The sequence below is a fragment of the Mustela putorius genome, unplaced genomic scaffold (assembly GCF_011764305.1).
Source record: "Mustela putorius furo isolate JIRA1106 unplaced genomic scaffold, ASM1176430v1.1 tig00000228_pilon_pilon_pilon, whole genome shotgun sequence".
Classification (NCBI taxonomy): domain Eukaryota; kingdom Metazoa; phylum Chordata; class Mammalia; order Carnivora; family Mustelidae; genus Mustela; species Mustela putorius.
The window spans coordinates 6402815-6419812 of NW_025421322.1; the positions used below are offsets into that span (position 1 = coordinate 6402815).

Sequence of the window (16998 nt, forward strand, 5' to 3'; positions counted from 1 at the left end):
ATAATTATTAAACAGATGGGTGGTGAAAAGAAAAGTTTTTCTTCTTTCTTTAATGCACAGAGCCTTAATCTGAAGCCAAGCAGAGATGAAGATAAACAAGAAGTTGCCCTCCACGGCCAAAGAGCATAATACCCAGGAAGTCAGATGAAACTAGTCTAAAGTACTGCCTGCAGTTAATATGAACTTAGCATCCTGATGCCAAATGAAATATTAAAGTTAGTTCCCTATTTTTAGGGCTTTGTATCTTGGTGGTTGTATAATGAATCAGGATGTGTCTTGGCAAACTTGCCGGTAGCCTGGAGAATATTTGTTTTCTAACCAAAAATAGTTGGAGTCTCTTGAACTATGGGGTGGACATTAAGTAATCAGAGCACTTAAATTGGACTTAACCACTGAAGCAGAAAAATCGGTCAGGAGCTCAAGACTAAGAAAGGGCCTGACACCTTGCCTGGCCATGCAAAAACCTGCTGGAACACAAGGATGGCCGTGAAAAGTTCAGGCAGCACTTTGTTTATGGTATGCAAAATCCGTTTTACACAGATCTCTTGAGAAAAACTGGGAGCTTTTCAGAGCCGAGAGCTTTAGCAGGCTGTTGGAGTGGACCCTCAGGCCAGAATGTAGCAGGCACACTCACAGCCAAGACCCTACTTGGAACCTGGTCAACCCCTTCACTACCACCTGAAAGATGTGCATTTCTCCACTAGAAACACTCTTCTCCTTCTGTCACCAGACCTCAGCATTGCCCAGGCTTCTTCACCTCTATCTCAGAATGTCTCTGAACTCCAGTGCTACAATCCTACCCAGACATCTTTTACCTCTCTGTGCTTCAGTCCCCGCCCCCATAAAATGGGAGGATTGAGCCTATTGAATTCTGAAGTCCTTTCTAGTTCTAAGGGTGAAATCACAATGAGCGATTCTAGATTCCAAACACCCCAAAAACAAGTTTTTGGTCTTAGATAATCTTGGCTGTGGGTGCTAGCCATCACCATGTTTTCATCTGGCCAAATCTCACAATTATGTTTACTCAGCCAAAGATGGAAAAATGGCCTCCCCAACAGCTCTTAGGAAGGTTATAACTCTGTCACCAAAATCTGAAGTTTGTAGGAATTTACTTTCACAGCATAATTGGCCATATAAGGTGGAGCTTAGTTACACCACTGCTGAACATAAGAAGCAGTCCAGTACAAGGAGTCCTTCTTGGAACTCGTTCAGGGAATTGGGTTGTTAAAGGACCAGCAGTAAGTTACATATTTTATCAGCTGTTTACCATATGCCAGGACCTGTCCAGGGTCTCTGCCTGATGAAATCTCCTCTCAAACCTTTAAAATGGGTTATTATACCCCATGTGCTCAAATAGATGAGAGAAATGGATACCAAGAGGATACATAATTCACCCAAAGACACTCAGAACTAGAATTAGAACCCAGACAATCTGGTTTCAGAACTAGCACATTTCAAACAAAGCTTCTTTTTTAAAAAAAAATATTTTATTTATTTATTTGACAGAGAGTGGGAACATAAGCAGTAGGAATGGAAGAGGGAGCAGCAGGCTCCCCACTGAGCAGGGTGCCTGATGCGGGGCTCGATCCCAGGTCCCAGGATCATGACTTGAGCCGAAGGCAGAGCTTAATGACTGAGCCACCCAGGCACCCCTCAAACAAAGCTTCTTTTTAAATACAGCAGTATGGTGTATGAGGGATATCAGTCCCTTTATCTTCTAGCCTGCTTTTACTTAAAAACTTTTTATTTGGAAACAATGCCAAAATATAGAAAAGTTGACAAAACCAGTACATTAGAACATTTGACAATAAGTTGCTAGTATTCTGCCCTGTCACATCCATGAATACTAAGCTTTAGTGCATTTATGTTGTAACCAAAACACAACCATCAAGAGCTGGAAATTAACAAGGAAGTGTTACCATCTCATCCTCAAACTCCACCTCCGTTTACCCATTAGTCCCAATAATGCTGTTTCTAGCAAAAGGATCGTTAGAAAAGCTCAAGTTGCATTTAATTGCATTGCTATTACTTTCCTTGAAGCTGCAATTGCTGCTGCATTTTTTTTGAAGTTCTATTTTTATTTATTTATTTATTTATTTATTTATTTATTATTTTCAGTATAACAGTATTCATTATCTTTTCACCACACCCAGTGCTCCATGCAATCCGTGCCCTCTATAATACCCACCACCTGGGACCCCAACCTCCCACCCCCCCGCCACTTCAAACCCCTCAGAATGTTTTTCAGAGTCCAGAGTCTCTCATGGTTCACCTCCCCTTCCAATTTCCCCCACTCCCTTCTCCTCTCTAACTCCCCATGTCCTCCATGCTATTTGTTATGCTCCCCAAATAAGTGAAACCATATGATAATTGACTCACTCTGCTTGACTTATTTCACTCAGCATAATCTCTTCCAGTCCCGTCCATGTTGCTATAAAAGCTGGGTATTTGTCCTTTCTGATGGAGGCATAATACTCCATAGTGTATATGGACCACATCTTCCTTATCCATTCGTCCGTTGAAGGGCATCTTGGTTCTTTCCACAGTTTGGCGACCATGTCTATTGCTGCTACAAACACTGGGGTACAGATGGCCCTTCTTTTCACAACATCTGTATCTTTGGGGTAAATACCCAGGAGTGCAATGGCAGGGTCATAGGGAAGTTCTATTTTTAATTTCTTGAGGAATCTCCACACTGTTCTCCAAAGAGGCTGTACCAACTTGCATTCCCACCAACAGTGGAAGAGGGTTCCCCTTTCTCCACATCCCCTCCAACACATGTTGTTTCCTGTCTTGTTAATTTTGGCCATTCTAACTGGTGTAAGGTGATATCTCAATGTGGTTTTAATTTGAATCTCTCTGATGGCTAGTGATGAGAACATTTTTTCATGTGTCTGATAGCCATTTGTATGTCTTCACTGGAGAAGTGTTTGTTCATATCTTCTGCCCATTTTTTGATATGACTGTCTGTTTTGTGTGTGTTGAGTTTGAGGAGTTCATTATAGATCTTGGATTATCAACCTTTTGTCTGTACTGTCATTTGAAAATATCTTCTCCCATTCCGTGGGTTGCCTCTTTGTTTTCTTGACTGTTTCCTTTGCTGTGCAGAAGCTTTTGATTTTGATGAAGTCCCAAAAGTTTATTTTCGCTTTTGTTTCCTTTGCCTTTGGAGGCATATCTTGAAAGAAGTTGCTGTGGCTGATATCGAAGAGATTACTGCCTATGTTCTTCTCTAGGATTCTGATGGATTCCTGTCTCATGTTGAGGTCTTTTATCCATTTTGGGTTTATCTTTGTGTACAGTGTAAGAGAATGGTTGAGTTTCATTCTTCTACATATAACTGCATTTTTTTTTAAAGATTTTATTTATTTATTTGACACAGAGAGAGAGACAGCAAGAAAGGGAACACAAGCAGGGGAATGGGAGAGGGAGAACCAGGCTTCCCGCTGAGCAGGGAGTCTGATGCAGGGCTTGGTCCCAGCCGGACCTGAGCTGAAGGAAGACACCTAACAACTGAGCCACCCAGGTGCCCCTGCTGCATCATTTTCATGACCTTGGCATTTTTAGAAGATTACAGATCAGTTATTTCAAAGAAGGTCCCCAATTTGAGGTTTTCTGATGTAGTTTCATGACTGGATTTGGGTTCTGATCTCTGGCAGGAATATTGCAGAAATGATGCTGTATTCTTCTCACTACACTTATCAGGTGGCACGTAATTTTGACATGTCCTATTACTGGTGATGCTCACTGGGGGAACCTAGCTGCTATCAATGTAAACTACTAGTTTTTCCTTTGTAACTTGTAAGTTTTCCATAAAAAGATCCTTTGAGACTGTCAACATCCCATTCCTCAATAAGCTTTCAAGTTATGTATGTATGGATATGTTTGCATTAATGTGGACTCAAAGATTCTTGTTTTATTCACTGGGTTATAATCTGCACATTTTTTTTTTTTAATTCTCAAAGTATCCCAGTGAGTAGGAGACCCTTCAAGCGAGTGTCTGTTCTTTTGACATATTCTATCATTTTTCAAGCACCCTCTGACTTTTTGGCATAATATGATGTTCCAGGTTCATCTTGTACTTTCCCTGCCGGAGTTCCGGAATCAGCCAGCTCTCCAAAGTTTCTTTCAGTGGAAAATGGTTTCTAGAAACCAATATGTGGCCACTGGGTGTGCTCACAACTGCTGCCTGCTGCCATTGCCTTCCCCGCCCCAGAATAGAGATGCTTTTCACCCCTCTCCAGCTTCAATACCCATACTGTGCAGACAGCCTTCTCATCCAACCTGAGCTCTAACATCCTGCCTGAGCCCCTTCAGCATCCCTCCTCTAATCCCATGATGCTCATCCCCACCATGCACACTAAATAAATACACACCTTGCTCAGCCCTATCTAATGGTTTTTGGACTGGACTGTTCAGGAAGAACAGAGGACAAGGGCTTAGCCTGCCTTCAGATCACCTTGTTTACTAATTCATTCACAAGTCTCACCAAGAAGCAACACCAAAGAAATGCCACATTATTAATTTCCACATTCTGTATCTTTCCATGGAGATGCACCAGTGCCCACCATACCATCTGCTGCCTTAGCCTGGTCAGTGTCCAAAAGGAAACGGCAACACCAGAAGAACAAAACTTATTGAAATAACTGCTGGAAGACTTTTAAACATCAGAATTTATATAAGGAAAACATGTTTCTTCACTACTTTAAGAGCAGAATGCAGTAAAGCATGCTGTCCCTGACCCATTTTTTGGTGGGGGTGGGGGCGGAATTAGCTCAATCACTTAAAGAAAAAAAAAAAAAAAAGAAAGAAAAAGAAAATTCATTGAATGTACTAGCATAACTGTTTTTACACGTAGGAATACTGTGAGTATTGTGGGGAGGGAGATGGAAAACAGCATAGCATGGGACCTGCATGTGTTCAATTCAGAAGGCATGCCATCCTTGCCACTGAACAGCTGATTGACCTTGGGCAAGTCACAGCAACTCTGTGTACTTCTGCTTCTCATTTGTAAAATGAAAAAGTGCTAGAAAAGGACCAAAGATAAGCATAAATTGGATCATTTCACTTCTCTGCTTTTTAATCACTCCCCACTACCAACTACTCCAAGGTTTCTGACTTTTCTAAGTTCTTTACCTTGTCCTTCAGGATCCTTCATACTTCCTACTATATTTCACTTTTACCCCTTACCATATAATCTGATCACTTTGACATGATTCCTACCCTTTGAATATATTAAGCTCCTTCCCCACTCAGGGCCTTGCACTTACTGTTTCCTCTGCCTGAAATACTCAGTGACACTCAGATGTCAGTGCAAATGTCACCTCCTCAATTCAAAGTCATCTTCCTCTACCCCGGACACCGTTTATTATACCAGACTGTTTTATTTTTACCACAGTCCTCGTCACCATCTTAAATTATCATACTTGTTGGTTTACTTAATTATTGTCTGTTGCTCTCAATAGGATACAAGAATATGAGTGCAGTAACTTTAATTGTATCCCCAGCACCTAGGACAGTGGCTGGCCCATAGCAGGTATGTATATAAGTTTGAATGGCATAAATGAATGAATAAATGGTAGTTGTTTCATATAATTTCATGAGAACTAAGTGAGATAATAAATGTAAAATATTTAGCATAGAACCTGGTACATAGTAAATCAACAATCTCTGGTATAATAAAAAAAGAACTGGATACCAAGTCCTAGTATTGGCTCTTCCTCCAGCTAGCAGGGTAACTTTGAGCGAGTTATAAATTCCCTAAGCCTTAGTTTACCATCTATAAATGCTGCAGAGTAGGTGAGCGCATCTCTGAGGTCTCTTCCAGGATTAAAATTCAATGGTGTTGCCTGGTTCATGGTCAAAGTTTCCAGGGTTGCCCAATGGCAAGTTAATTCTTTGCTGGTAAAAACTGAACTACTGTTGCCTTAGCAGCATCTCAGAAAGGTTCATTTTAGTATTGCCTGGATATTCCAGTTTCCATTTGCTAACTATACTTTAGCTCAAGTTTACAAGGGGTTTCCAGGCAACTTTGCAGAGTTCTTGCATTTTCCACAGCCCCTCCACCCTTTCTCCCTTCCATAATTGCCAGACACAAAACAGAGGCTGGTTTTAGTGTAACAGTCATTTGGCCTGAACCATAGGAAAATATTTATCAAAACAGAATCAGGAAACTTTAAAAAGATCAGTAAAGATTGGTGTTTCACCCAGAGAGTCTTCATGAAATTTCTGAACCCTGGATAGAAATCTACAACCCTGGAGACATCAGTTTATCTCCAAAGAGAAAGCCTCCTAGAAACACTGTTAAAGTGGAGAACCAAACTGTGGGATCATGCATTTTGGTACTCCCAGGAAAAGTGCAGAAGTCTATTCTACCCGCACAAAAGCTCATGAAAGTCTCCTCCATGACCCTGAATTCACCAGCTTAGCAAAACAGATCCAGGGCAACAAGGTTAAAAACAAAGCAATGCATCTGATAGACAAAGCTGTGTGGTGGCAGAGTCTGCCAAACCCAAGTTGAGAGCCTGCATTTGTCTTTTTACCTGGGTCGTCCAAAGAACATATGATCTACCTACAACATAGGATAAACACAAAAGAAAAAGGATAAGCATCTCTTTCCAATCAGCTTGCTCTCGTTCCTTGATTTGTTTGCACCAATCAAGCCAATTTGGCTGCTGGTCTGTTTGGTAACTAACTAGCTTCAATCAAATCATTTTTAGTGCTTCCAACAGTCTGCTTCCCTGGTTTATACCTGGAAAATCTCCTTCCATTTAATCAACTTAATCAAAGGCAGTTTCCTTCCAGAACCAGACATAAAAAGAGTAGTTCCCTGTTCTTACTGCAAAATGTCACCTGGAGAAAGGACTCCTCTGATGTAACATTTCTGTTATATAATAATAGTCTCCCCTTCACCCTTTTCTCCTGAAACACATTTTAAAAATTATGGATTGAAGCCTTGCTACTCAAAGTCCCCAGACCAGCAGCAGTGGCATTACCTTCAGGCTTGCTAGGAATGTGGAATCTCAAGCACTTCTCCAGATCTCCTGAATTAGAACTCATATTTATAGGATGTCCAGATAATTGGCATGCACACTAAAGTCTGAGAAGGAATAGGTTAGAATAATGCCTTTGAAGTATTTACTTCAAATGAAATAAACTTATTCGCAACCAATCCCTATTCATTTGGGAAGAAGGAGAAGAGATTATTAGGCTTGTTTATCATGGAGCGATAACTGACTGTTAACCTCATGAAATCTTTTTGTGATATTATTTTGGTCTTTGAATTTATTTTTCCTTTTTCTTTGGTAGGATTTCTCATAATCCTGGAGTAGGTTAAGAAAACCAGATATACTAAGCAATATCAATGGTGTGCTAGTAAACTGAAGGGAAATGTGCTGATTTGTACTGCTTGCCAATTTGCATGGTGTAAATACTCCATAATCAATTTTAAGCTACCAATGATTTAACAACTGTTAGGCAAAATTTTAGAAAATTTAAAAATTGGCTTTTACAAGCTGTTGTGAACTACAATGAACGATTCCAACACATCACTGAAAGACCCTCAAAAAGGAAATTTATTAAGTCATGGCCACTACTCACTCAACCCTATTCAAAATGAAATAACATCAGGTTAGACATCCTAAATATAAACTTTTCATTATGCCATGCCTCTGCTCCAGAACCTAAGAAGCTTCCCGTAATTATTTGGCATATATCTAATCTTATTTTCCTGTTTTTTAAAAAATACTTCTCGTTCCTCATACTGCGTTTATCCCATTTCATTTTCTAGATCTCCTTAACATGCACCATATTCCCCACTTGTGTTTCCTGCAACCTGTCAATTCTTCAGGCCATGATTGAGGAAGCGTGTCACTCCAGTTGTTATCATCTAACATTAAAGGACAAAACTGCCATAGGATTGAACTATCCTATCCTAGGATAGAGCAGATGAAGAGATGGACAGCAACTGGGAGTTGATAACATCTTCAAATTTCTGAATCAAACTTTGCTGAATTTCTCAGTCTTATGGACTTTCCATTATATTAACCAATAAATATTTAAGCTTTATGCCTGCAACTGAAAGGAAACCTAATGGTGGGCCTAGAAGAAAGTTCCTTGATGGAACAATAAGCCGCATCACTATGAAAACAAATAAAGCCATCATAAACACAACTTGTAATGGTTTCTACCAGCCCTATAATCCTAGGAAAAGAGAAGCTATTTGGAAATATATTAGATCAACTAAGGAGTTGATTATAATAACAATATGATATAGTAGTTGATAGACTCATTGAAACTTAGGTATGGAAAGGATCTGAATTGTCTTATAATTCTACTTTCCACCAAAGGCATCCATGACAGGTAATTACCAATCTCATAGAGTGAATGGGAATTCATGTCCTTCTGAAGCAGTACATTTCCATTACTTTAAATTCTTTGTGTTGAGCTAAAATATATATTTTTGTAATTTCTAGTCACTAGTCAGAATTCTCCTCTCTCAAAGCACACCCAAAAAGGCCTTGAGATATATGAAAATTTTGATCATGGCTTTCTTCTAAGTACTTTATTCTCCAGTTTCCAGACATCTTACCACTTCTTATCTACAGAAAGGCCAGACCTGAAAGCATACCTCTAGACATGTCCCCTCACATTGGTATCGGCTTGCATTAGTCTATATTTTTTGTACAGAGTGTTTCCACCTAATACAAATATAAATTTTCTCCAACTTGACCACCAAGAATTTAATATTAGTTCAGGTGACACCAGCTGCTGCAACCAAATTTCAGTGGTTTAATCTAATAGTTTATTTCTCCCTCACAAAGATAAAAGGATTCTGATTGGTTATGATTCATCATCCAGGATCTTTCCCTCTCATGACTCCACCAACTTCAACATCTGGCTTCCAAAACTACCATGAAAACAAAAAGGACATGGAGACTCTAGTAAAAGGTGTCGCTATGGGTCACGTCTAGTTGACATCACTCCTGCTGCCATTCCACTGACCATAACCCAGGGATACACCATACCTGACTAAAAACACATACCTGAGAAATATAGATAGCTGTGTGATCAGGAGAAAGAAGACAGAAGCTTGGTGAGCAGCCAATCTCTGTCACAAATACCATATGAAAACATCAAAACACTTGTCTAAATCTCTTGACATTAATAAAAATCCAAATTATTCATAAGGACAGTCAAGGACTCGGCTAACTTTGAAAGAAGAAAAGGAGAGTCCTACAAGAAAAAGAATGGGAACCTATTTTTAAAATTTCATAAAAACAGAAAATATTTTGACATGAACAAGAATGCTTCCAAAGGTTTCCTAAAGAGTATATTAGTAAAATTCATTTCCTCTACAGCGTAATAAAAGAACAACAGTAGGTCAAAAGTAAAAACATTTGTTTTCTAAAAAGATTTTCAGTTGCCTGATCTGTAAAGAATAGTAATGGTGTGCTTTATTCTCACATCATTAATACTTATTATTTAATAAAATGAAAAACATCATAAAGGATAGATCTGACTATGTGAAAATTAAAGCTTCTGTATGTCAATAAACAGTGTAAAATTGAGAAAATATTTGAAATGATTGTGACAACGAGACAATATCTCTGGGATATAAAGAACTCTTGCAAATAATGAAATAATGAAAAATAAATTCTCTGATGGAAGAAATGAAGAGTAAGATTAGACAATTCACAAAATATAAATTATCAGTATAGTAAAATAGTTTGACAGTAGCAATCAAAATTAAAAGGGGGAAGTTCTTCCTCATATTTTACAAATCAACTTAGTAAACCATTTTTTAAAGGTTAGTAAACATGCTGACAAGAATGCTAAACCGGGGTGCCTGCATAGCTCAGTTGGTTAAGTGTCTCCCTTTGGCTCAGATCGTGATCTTGGGGAACTGGGGTGAGCCCTTCAGGGGACTCCCTGCTTAGCAGGGAGTCTACTTCTCTCTCTCCCATGCCCACCCCCATTCCTGCTCTCTCTCTTTCCCTGTCTCTCATATAAATGAATAAAATCTTTAAAACAAAACAAAACAATGTGCTAAACCATTCTCATTTAGAACTGACTGACATAAGTATGAAGAGGCTTAAAATTGCTTTCTGATCCAGACATTTCAGATTTGGGAGCCTACCTTAAAGAATAATCAGAGATGGTCACAGAAATTCCCAAGTAAGGATGTTCATCATAGCATTATTTTTAATGGTGAAATGAAGTTAGCCAGTGTTTCTAAAATTTGGTTAAATAAATTATGGCACATTTGTACAAGAGAATGCAACACACCCACTTAAAGTCACACTTTTGAAAAATATTTAAAAACCCTAAATACTGTGACATGGTAAAGCAAATTAGGAAACAAAATAATATATACTACATGATCCTAATTTTATAGAACATATGTGTTCAGTAGTATACAATAACATTTCTATGATAAGAAGCAGCTGGAACACTTGATAAAGAGAGCTAGAGCTTGGTAAACTAAATCCTAATTATTTCTACTTCTTATTTATCTGTTGGTGATCACGAAGTGCTTACTTATGGTATGAACTTAAAATTTTTAAGCTTTGCCATGGATCCACGCACAGTGTTATATACCACAATAGAGACTACTGGAGAACTGTGCTGAATTCCCATTTCTCCAAGGGGAGAGCAAACAGGGTTAAGAAATTCAAAGACATTTATTTGGAAACACCACAGTGCTTCCTCCGTACCTTCTGAGGTGAAAACAATACAAATACAGGCCAGCTTCCTCTTTTGGAGAGGTCCATCTTCTTGAAGAACCCCTGCCTGTGTGGGGTGACAATCCTAAGAACCACTCTTCAAACCAAGCAGTCAGATGTGATTACTATCTCTTTGCCAAGGAGGAGGTCAAAATTTGGATCGGCTCTTTGAAGTGCCCCATTCATCGCTACTGTGGACAGCCCACAGTGATGCTAAAAGCCCACTCACTCCAGTCCGGGCCTGCCAACTGGTGGGTGGTCCAGAACCAGATTTATCAGTGCCAGCAAGGCCCACTCCACAGCCGGGTAAGACAACTGGGGGTGAGGATCCGCTCCCACCCTCACTCTCGTGGATACTCCACTCCAAAACAGAACTGGGGTCCCAGCATTAGAGCTGCTTGTGGGTACATCGCTTACAGTTTACACACACAAATGCACACAGGCACACACACAGATATTTTCCGGTCAGACCCCTCTGCCAAGGCAGGTTATTCAGAGGGGTTTTAACATCAGAACCTCCTTTCTAGTATCTCCAACTTAGTATGGAATCCACATCACTAGCCAAGAGAAAGGGTTAGATCCTCAAAGGGAAATACAATATGGAAGGTTGCCCCTTAAGAAGCCTTATGCAAATCTGTCCAGCACTCTGCCCAGGAAACTTTCTGTTCTGCATAATAATGAGTTTTGGAGAACTTACAACTACATCTATCCATCCACAGAGCTCCAAGCCAGTTTTCTCCAAGCCCCAAACTCTCCTGTTATATTCAAGGAGTAGTGGGTCTGTATTTGCTTTATTATCTACTAAAGCCCCCCACCCATGACGTGGGACTTCCCAGAATAAAGTCAGTTTGCTCCCAGACAAGGAAATCACAAAAGCTGGAAGGAGAAATAGTTAATAACCTCAAATGGCAGTTTGACCTGCTTAAAAGGAAAAAAATACATAGACTTAAGTTCCACTTCACCAGGCCCCCTGTATCTCACAACAACCTTTCTGGATCCAACAAGGAGATCAATACATAATTTTTGTGGCTAATAGATTTTTTTTTCCCCTGCTGTAGTTTTAGCCATCTAGGACTAAGTTATGGTAAACAAAGGTCAACTCTTGGAAGTCAGTAATGGAGACCATCGAACTGCCTGGAGTGCTTCGCTGTTGAAGCTCAATCTTTTCATCTGTCATATGAGTCATAATGCCACCTGGCTCTCAGGGTGCCATGAAGAGCGTGTGATGTAATTGACGCATGTGTGTGGGACACATGATAGTACACATGCACAATAATCTGGCACAAAGAAAGTGCTCAGAGTTTCCTTCCCAACTCCCACCCCCAACCTCTCCACACCCTCCTCATGTACAACAAAGAAAAACAAAACTAAAACACAAAATGCTAGTCCAAATGGCATGCATGTGCTTTCTATATTGTGCTCTTCAAACCCCATCAGTGATGTTCTGCCTCCAAATAAAATCTCAGCAAAACCCCAAAATGTCAACAGAACCGATGAGCCTGTTCCCGAAGCAGCTTGCTTAAAGCTCCATGGCCTCAAGTGAAAAACACCTGCTAGCAAAATGCAGTGTAAGCATCCCTGCAGACCCCAGGCTGTTCTGGAATACAGGGCAGGATACTCTGGGGTGGGATTCTCCTAGGTTCACAGAGGAAAAAAAAAAGCAGGTGGGAGCTTCCATTGGCTCAGTCATTTAAACCACCTTGGAATCTGGCAACGTCGGTGTTCTCTGCATGTGAGGAAAGCACCCAGGGCAAAGCTGAACACCACCTGTCTCCCTTAGATCTGGTGACATGCAGAACCATTTGTTCCTTGCTGTTCTCAGCACACAGCTAGAGATATTTTTAATTAAAAAAAAATAATATGGTGCCATCCAAATGATGTCTTCATTTTTATCTAAATCAAGCTCAGCAGGCCTATTCTCACATGAAGGGGAGAAAGCCCCCATCGGTGTTAGCTGGCGGATACAGGGCCCAGCGTGGACAGTGAAGCCTGCGCGGTTTCTCCTACTGGAGATTGCGTCCTCCTGGTTCTGAGCAGCCTCAGTCAAATTCCCCCACACTTAGCTTCCCAAAGCCCTTCAACACTTCTTGCATTTGACTGAGAGCTATAGGTTGGTGGAAGGTATTAATTACACTAATTATCATCTCTTTGAACGTAGTCCTAAGTAGAACCCAGGTATCCTGACTCCTGGCTGGGCCCACTACCCACGACAGCCCAGGACCACTTCTACCTGGCAAAAGCAAACAAACAAACACCCCTTGTTTTAAGATAAATCAAAGGACTTTTTAATTTCTTCCGATGTGAAGCTTCACCCTCGATAACTACCACCAGTTAATGGATAATATTTCGTTACATTTTCTAACCCATCCAGAATTTACCAACCCCTTTCATAAATTAGATTAAATCAGATGAAATGCTGCTATCTGGCATCTTTTAACTTACAAAAACAGCAATTTCATATGATTCAACCTAATACTTTAATCACTTTCAACCTTCTGTAGGATAAATAGGTTTAAGCTCTTAGTTTTATTTCAGATCTGGGAAATGTACAAAGCAGAAATAAATCTAATTACATGTGTGTTTATAGATAATAATGCATCAATTATTTGACTTAGCCACTAAAATACAGCTCCTGATATGCTATCAGAATAATGATAGTATGTCAATAATAAGTAAATAAACAAATACAATTATAAACGTTAAGCACCTTGCCTCTAACTTATTTCATATTAGCTTTATTTTTCCAATCAGTTGATCTCCATAGGTAATTTAGCTAACACAAACCGTCTCCAAGCACAAGTCCCTATTTATTTCTGCCTGTACTCGGCAGATACTGAGAATGCAGGTGATAACAGCCTTCTGTATGTCTTTTATTACTTATTCTTTTTTTTAAGATTTTATTTATTTATTTGACAGAGAGAGAGAGAGATCACAAGTAGGCAGGGAGGCAGGCAGAGAGAGGAGGAAGCAGGCTCTCCATGGAGCAGAGAGCCCGATGCGGGGCTCGATTCCAGGACCCTGGGATCATGACCTTAACCGAAGGCAGAGGCGTTAACCCACTAAGCCACCCAGGCGCCCCTTATTACTTATTCTTAACAAGGAAATTATGGAGTTTGGTTCATTTATTTAAACTGCTTCTGTTTACTTCTACTTTTCTTTCCAACCTTTTTTTAGTCACATGGATTCTTTCACTGCATTACTGTATTGCACTGTAATAGTACTGTAATAATGAATTTTTTCCATGCAAACTTCCCATCACCCCTACTCCCTGCCCCCTCCTGGAGGAGAGATTTCTACCATTGAAAGAGACTGAGAATTTTGCAGAGTTGGTGTGGCCCCAACCAGTAAAGCTCTATCTGCCCCCAAATAGTTTTACAAGATAACCATATTTTAGCACCACGTTACTCCATATAGTGGTTAAGTTTCAGGGCTAAAACTTGACATGTGGTGTAACATAAACCCAGTTCTTCATAAGAAGGCATATTACAGAATTCTACTTCTGCCATTGTTGTATTAGGCTTATGCTTTTATTTTTTGCTTTTAAAAATTTTTTTTAATTTTTTTTAATAAACATATAATGTATTTTTAGCCCCAGGGGTACAGGTCTGTGAATCGTCAGGTTTACACACTTCACAGCACTCACCATATCACATACCCTCCCCAGTGTCCATAACCCCACCCCCCTCTTCCGTAATCCCCCGACCCCCAGCAACCCTCAGTTTGTTTTGTGACATTAAGAGTCTCTGATGGTTTGTCTCCCTCCCAATCCCATCTTGTTTCATTTATTCTTTTCCTACCCCCAAGCCCCCCATGGTGCATCTCCACTTCCTCATGTCAGGGAGATCATATGATAGTTGTCTTTCTCTGATTGACTTATTTCGCTAAGCATCATACCCTCTAGTTCCATTCACGTCGTTGCAAATGGCAAGACTTCATTTCTTTTGATGGCTGCATAGTATTCCATTTATTTATATATATGCCACATGTTCTTTATCCATTCATCTGTTGATGGACATGCTTTTTGCTTTTTAATTCAGAAGACATTCATAAATCCTCCATGTGGGATCAACTGTGCCTGTTATCGTGTTAAATTTCTCCCCCTGCTGAGGTCATTGCCCCGAAGGGTTCTAAAGATACAAAGCATAAGGCTTTGGTGTCTATCATGGTCTTTTAACTTCCCCTGTCTTTGCACCATCACCCCTTTCCTGAGAATACAAAGGTTATGTGATGGCCCACGGTGATACTAGACCTACAGTGGGCACCAATCAAAGGCTTGTCTCCATCAAGTTGGATACTTGGATGGCTGAATGAAAGATTAAGACCCCAGACAACTGATCTGGCCTCTTCCCTCTATTCTTCTCCACCTGGCTGCCAACCTAACTCCCATTATGCTCCCCTTCCTCTTCATCTTCTAGGTACCATGTATGAGAAAGCTAGAAATGGTATGAGAAACTATGTAGTTGGGCCAGAAGACAGCCATTCCATTTTCCGTACTTGGGAGAGAGGATCCTTAGGGAAGAGACTCAGATCCAAATAACCTTCCCAAGGTTATTTGATTCCATGAATCAGTGGATTCCTACTGGAATCCACTGATTCATGTGAGGAAGAGGAAGAGGAAAATGCTGCTGAGGACAAAAACCCACGTGCAAAGTAAAACTTTAATTTCTGTAGAGCACTGGCAACAATGAAAACACAAGCCAGGGACCTGAACAGGATCAAGCATTTCCAGGGACAGAGATGGCAAGGCTGATGGAGGGCTGTGTCAGGAGACAGCACAGTGAGAAGAGGCCAGGATTGGAGTCAGGCAGTCCTGGGTTCTAGACTGGAGCCCACTCATGGGCTGTACCAACCATCACACGAAGTTCATTCACCTCAGCTTCCTCATCTACACCTGGGACAAAACTAATCGACTTCAAAATGTCATAGGAATTAAATGAGATTACCAATGTACTGCTCCAGTAATGTGGGGTTAAATATCTGTTCCCTTTTTTCCTCTTCTTTTCCTTGACATGGAATTGAGAATAACATGGATCTGAACCTACTTTGCAACCTGAAAAGAACTTCTGCAGGAACAATGAAATTTGAAAGCTAATGTGAAATCTGCTACTCACTGAATTCATTTTCTTTCCAGAGCATTCAGCGCTAAGCACATTTTTCAAACATCCCCAGTATTTTTCCCCAACCTACTCAGTTTAGAAATATTTCAGTGTTGAGTTTTGGAGGAAAGCACATGTAATTAATACAGAGAAAAAAGTCTTGAAAGAAGAGCAAACCCTTTTCTCCATAATGAACATGGACTTCCCAGTACAAGTCAGCAGCCCTGAGCTAGACCACACCGGGAAATACTGTGACCCCAGAACCCCCAAGCACTGTGTAGTGATCGGTGTTAGTGCTAATAATCAGAATCAGTGCTAGCCTCTCAGTCAGTTTGCTTGGTCACTGGCAGAGGGAAGAAACAATTATAACTTCAATAGCAACTGGGTGAGCTATGGCAGAACAAAGAACTCCCAAAGTGCTCCATGAAAGAAATTAGTGATGATAGAGGAGGGAGACAAAATTTAGAGGTGCCCCAGAACAGGAGAGGTTTGAGGAAGAGAGGGGCAGTGATGTGGTGGGGCAGGAGGCCGGGGCCAGCACCTTAACCAGGACTATAAGAAAGAAAATTGGCAGAGAGAGCTTTCTGTTCCAGATATGTGACTAGGGACTTTAAAAATTATTATTAATATTAGACTTTATTTTTTAGAATAATTTTAGATGCATAGGGGTGCCTGGGTGGCTCAGTGGGTTAAAGCCTCTGCCTTTGGCTCAGTTCATGATCTCAGGGTCTTGGTATCGAGCCCCACGTCGAGCTCTCTGCTCAGCGGGGAGCCTGCCCCCCCGCCGCCCCGCCTGCCTCTCTGCCTACTTGTGATCTCTGTCAAATAAATAAATAAAATCTTTTTAAAAAATAGTATAATTTTAGATGCATAAAAATTAAAGATTTATATATATACTGTACCCCACCCCTGTTATTAATATATTAGTATGGTTCATTTGTTACACTGAATTAACCCAGTATTACTCCATTATTATTAACTCAAGCCCATAGTTTATTAAGACTTCCTTAGGTTTTTACTTCATGGCCCTTTTCTGCTCCAGCTAACACTTTACATTGAGTTGTTATGTCTCCTTAAGCTCCTCTTGGCTATGACAGTTTCTTAGACTTTCCTTGTTTTACATGACCTTGACAGTTTTGAGGAATACTGGTCAGATATATTATAAGATGGCCCTCTAC

The 16998-nt window shown here is 40.3% G+C and overlaps 1 protein-coding gene and 1 long non-coding RNA gene across 4 annotated transcripts in view; one reads left to right on the forward strand and one right to left on the reverse strand.

The window, feature by feature from the left end:
* Positions 1 to 16998, reverse strand: part of NCALD (neurocalcin delta) — a 383045-nt gene that overhangs the window by 204413 nt on the left and 161634 nt on the right. The window lies entirely within an intron of this gene.
* LOC106007450 lies at positions 963 to 8166 on the forward strand. Its single transcript, XR_001182206.2, has 3 exons — positions 963 to 1238; positions 5466 to 5536; positions 7790 to 8166. It is a non-coding gene; the product is annotated as an uncharacterized LOC106007450 (long non-coding RNA).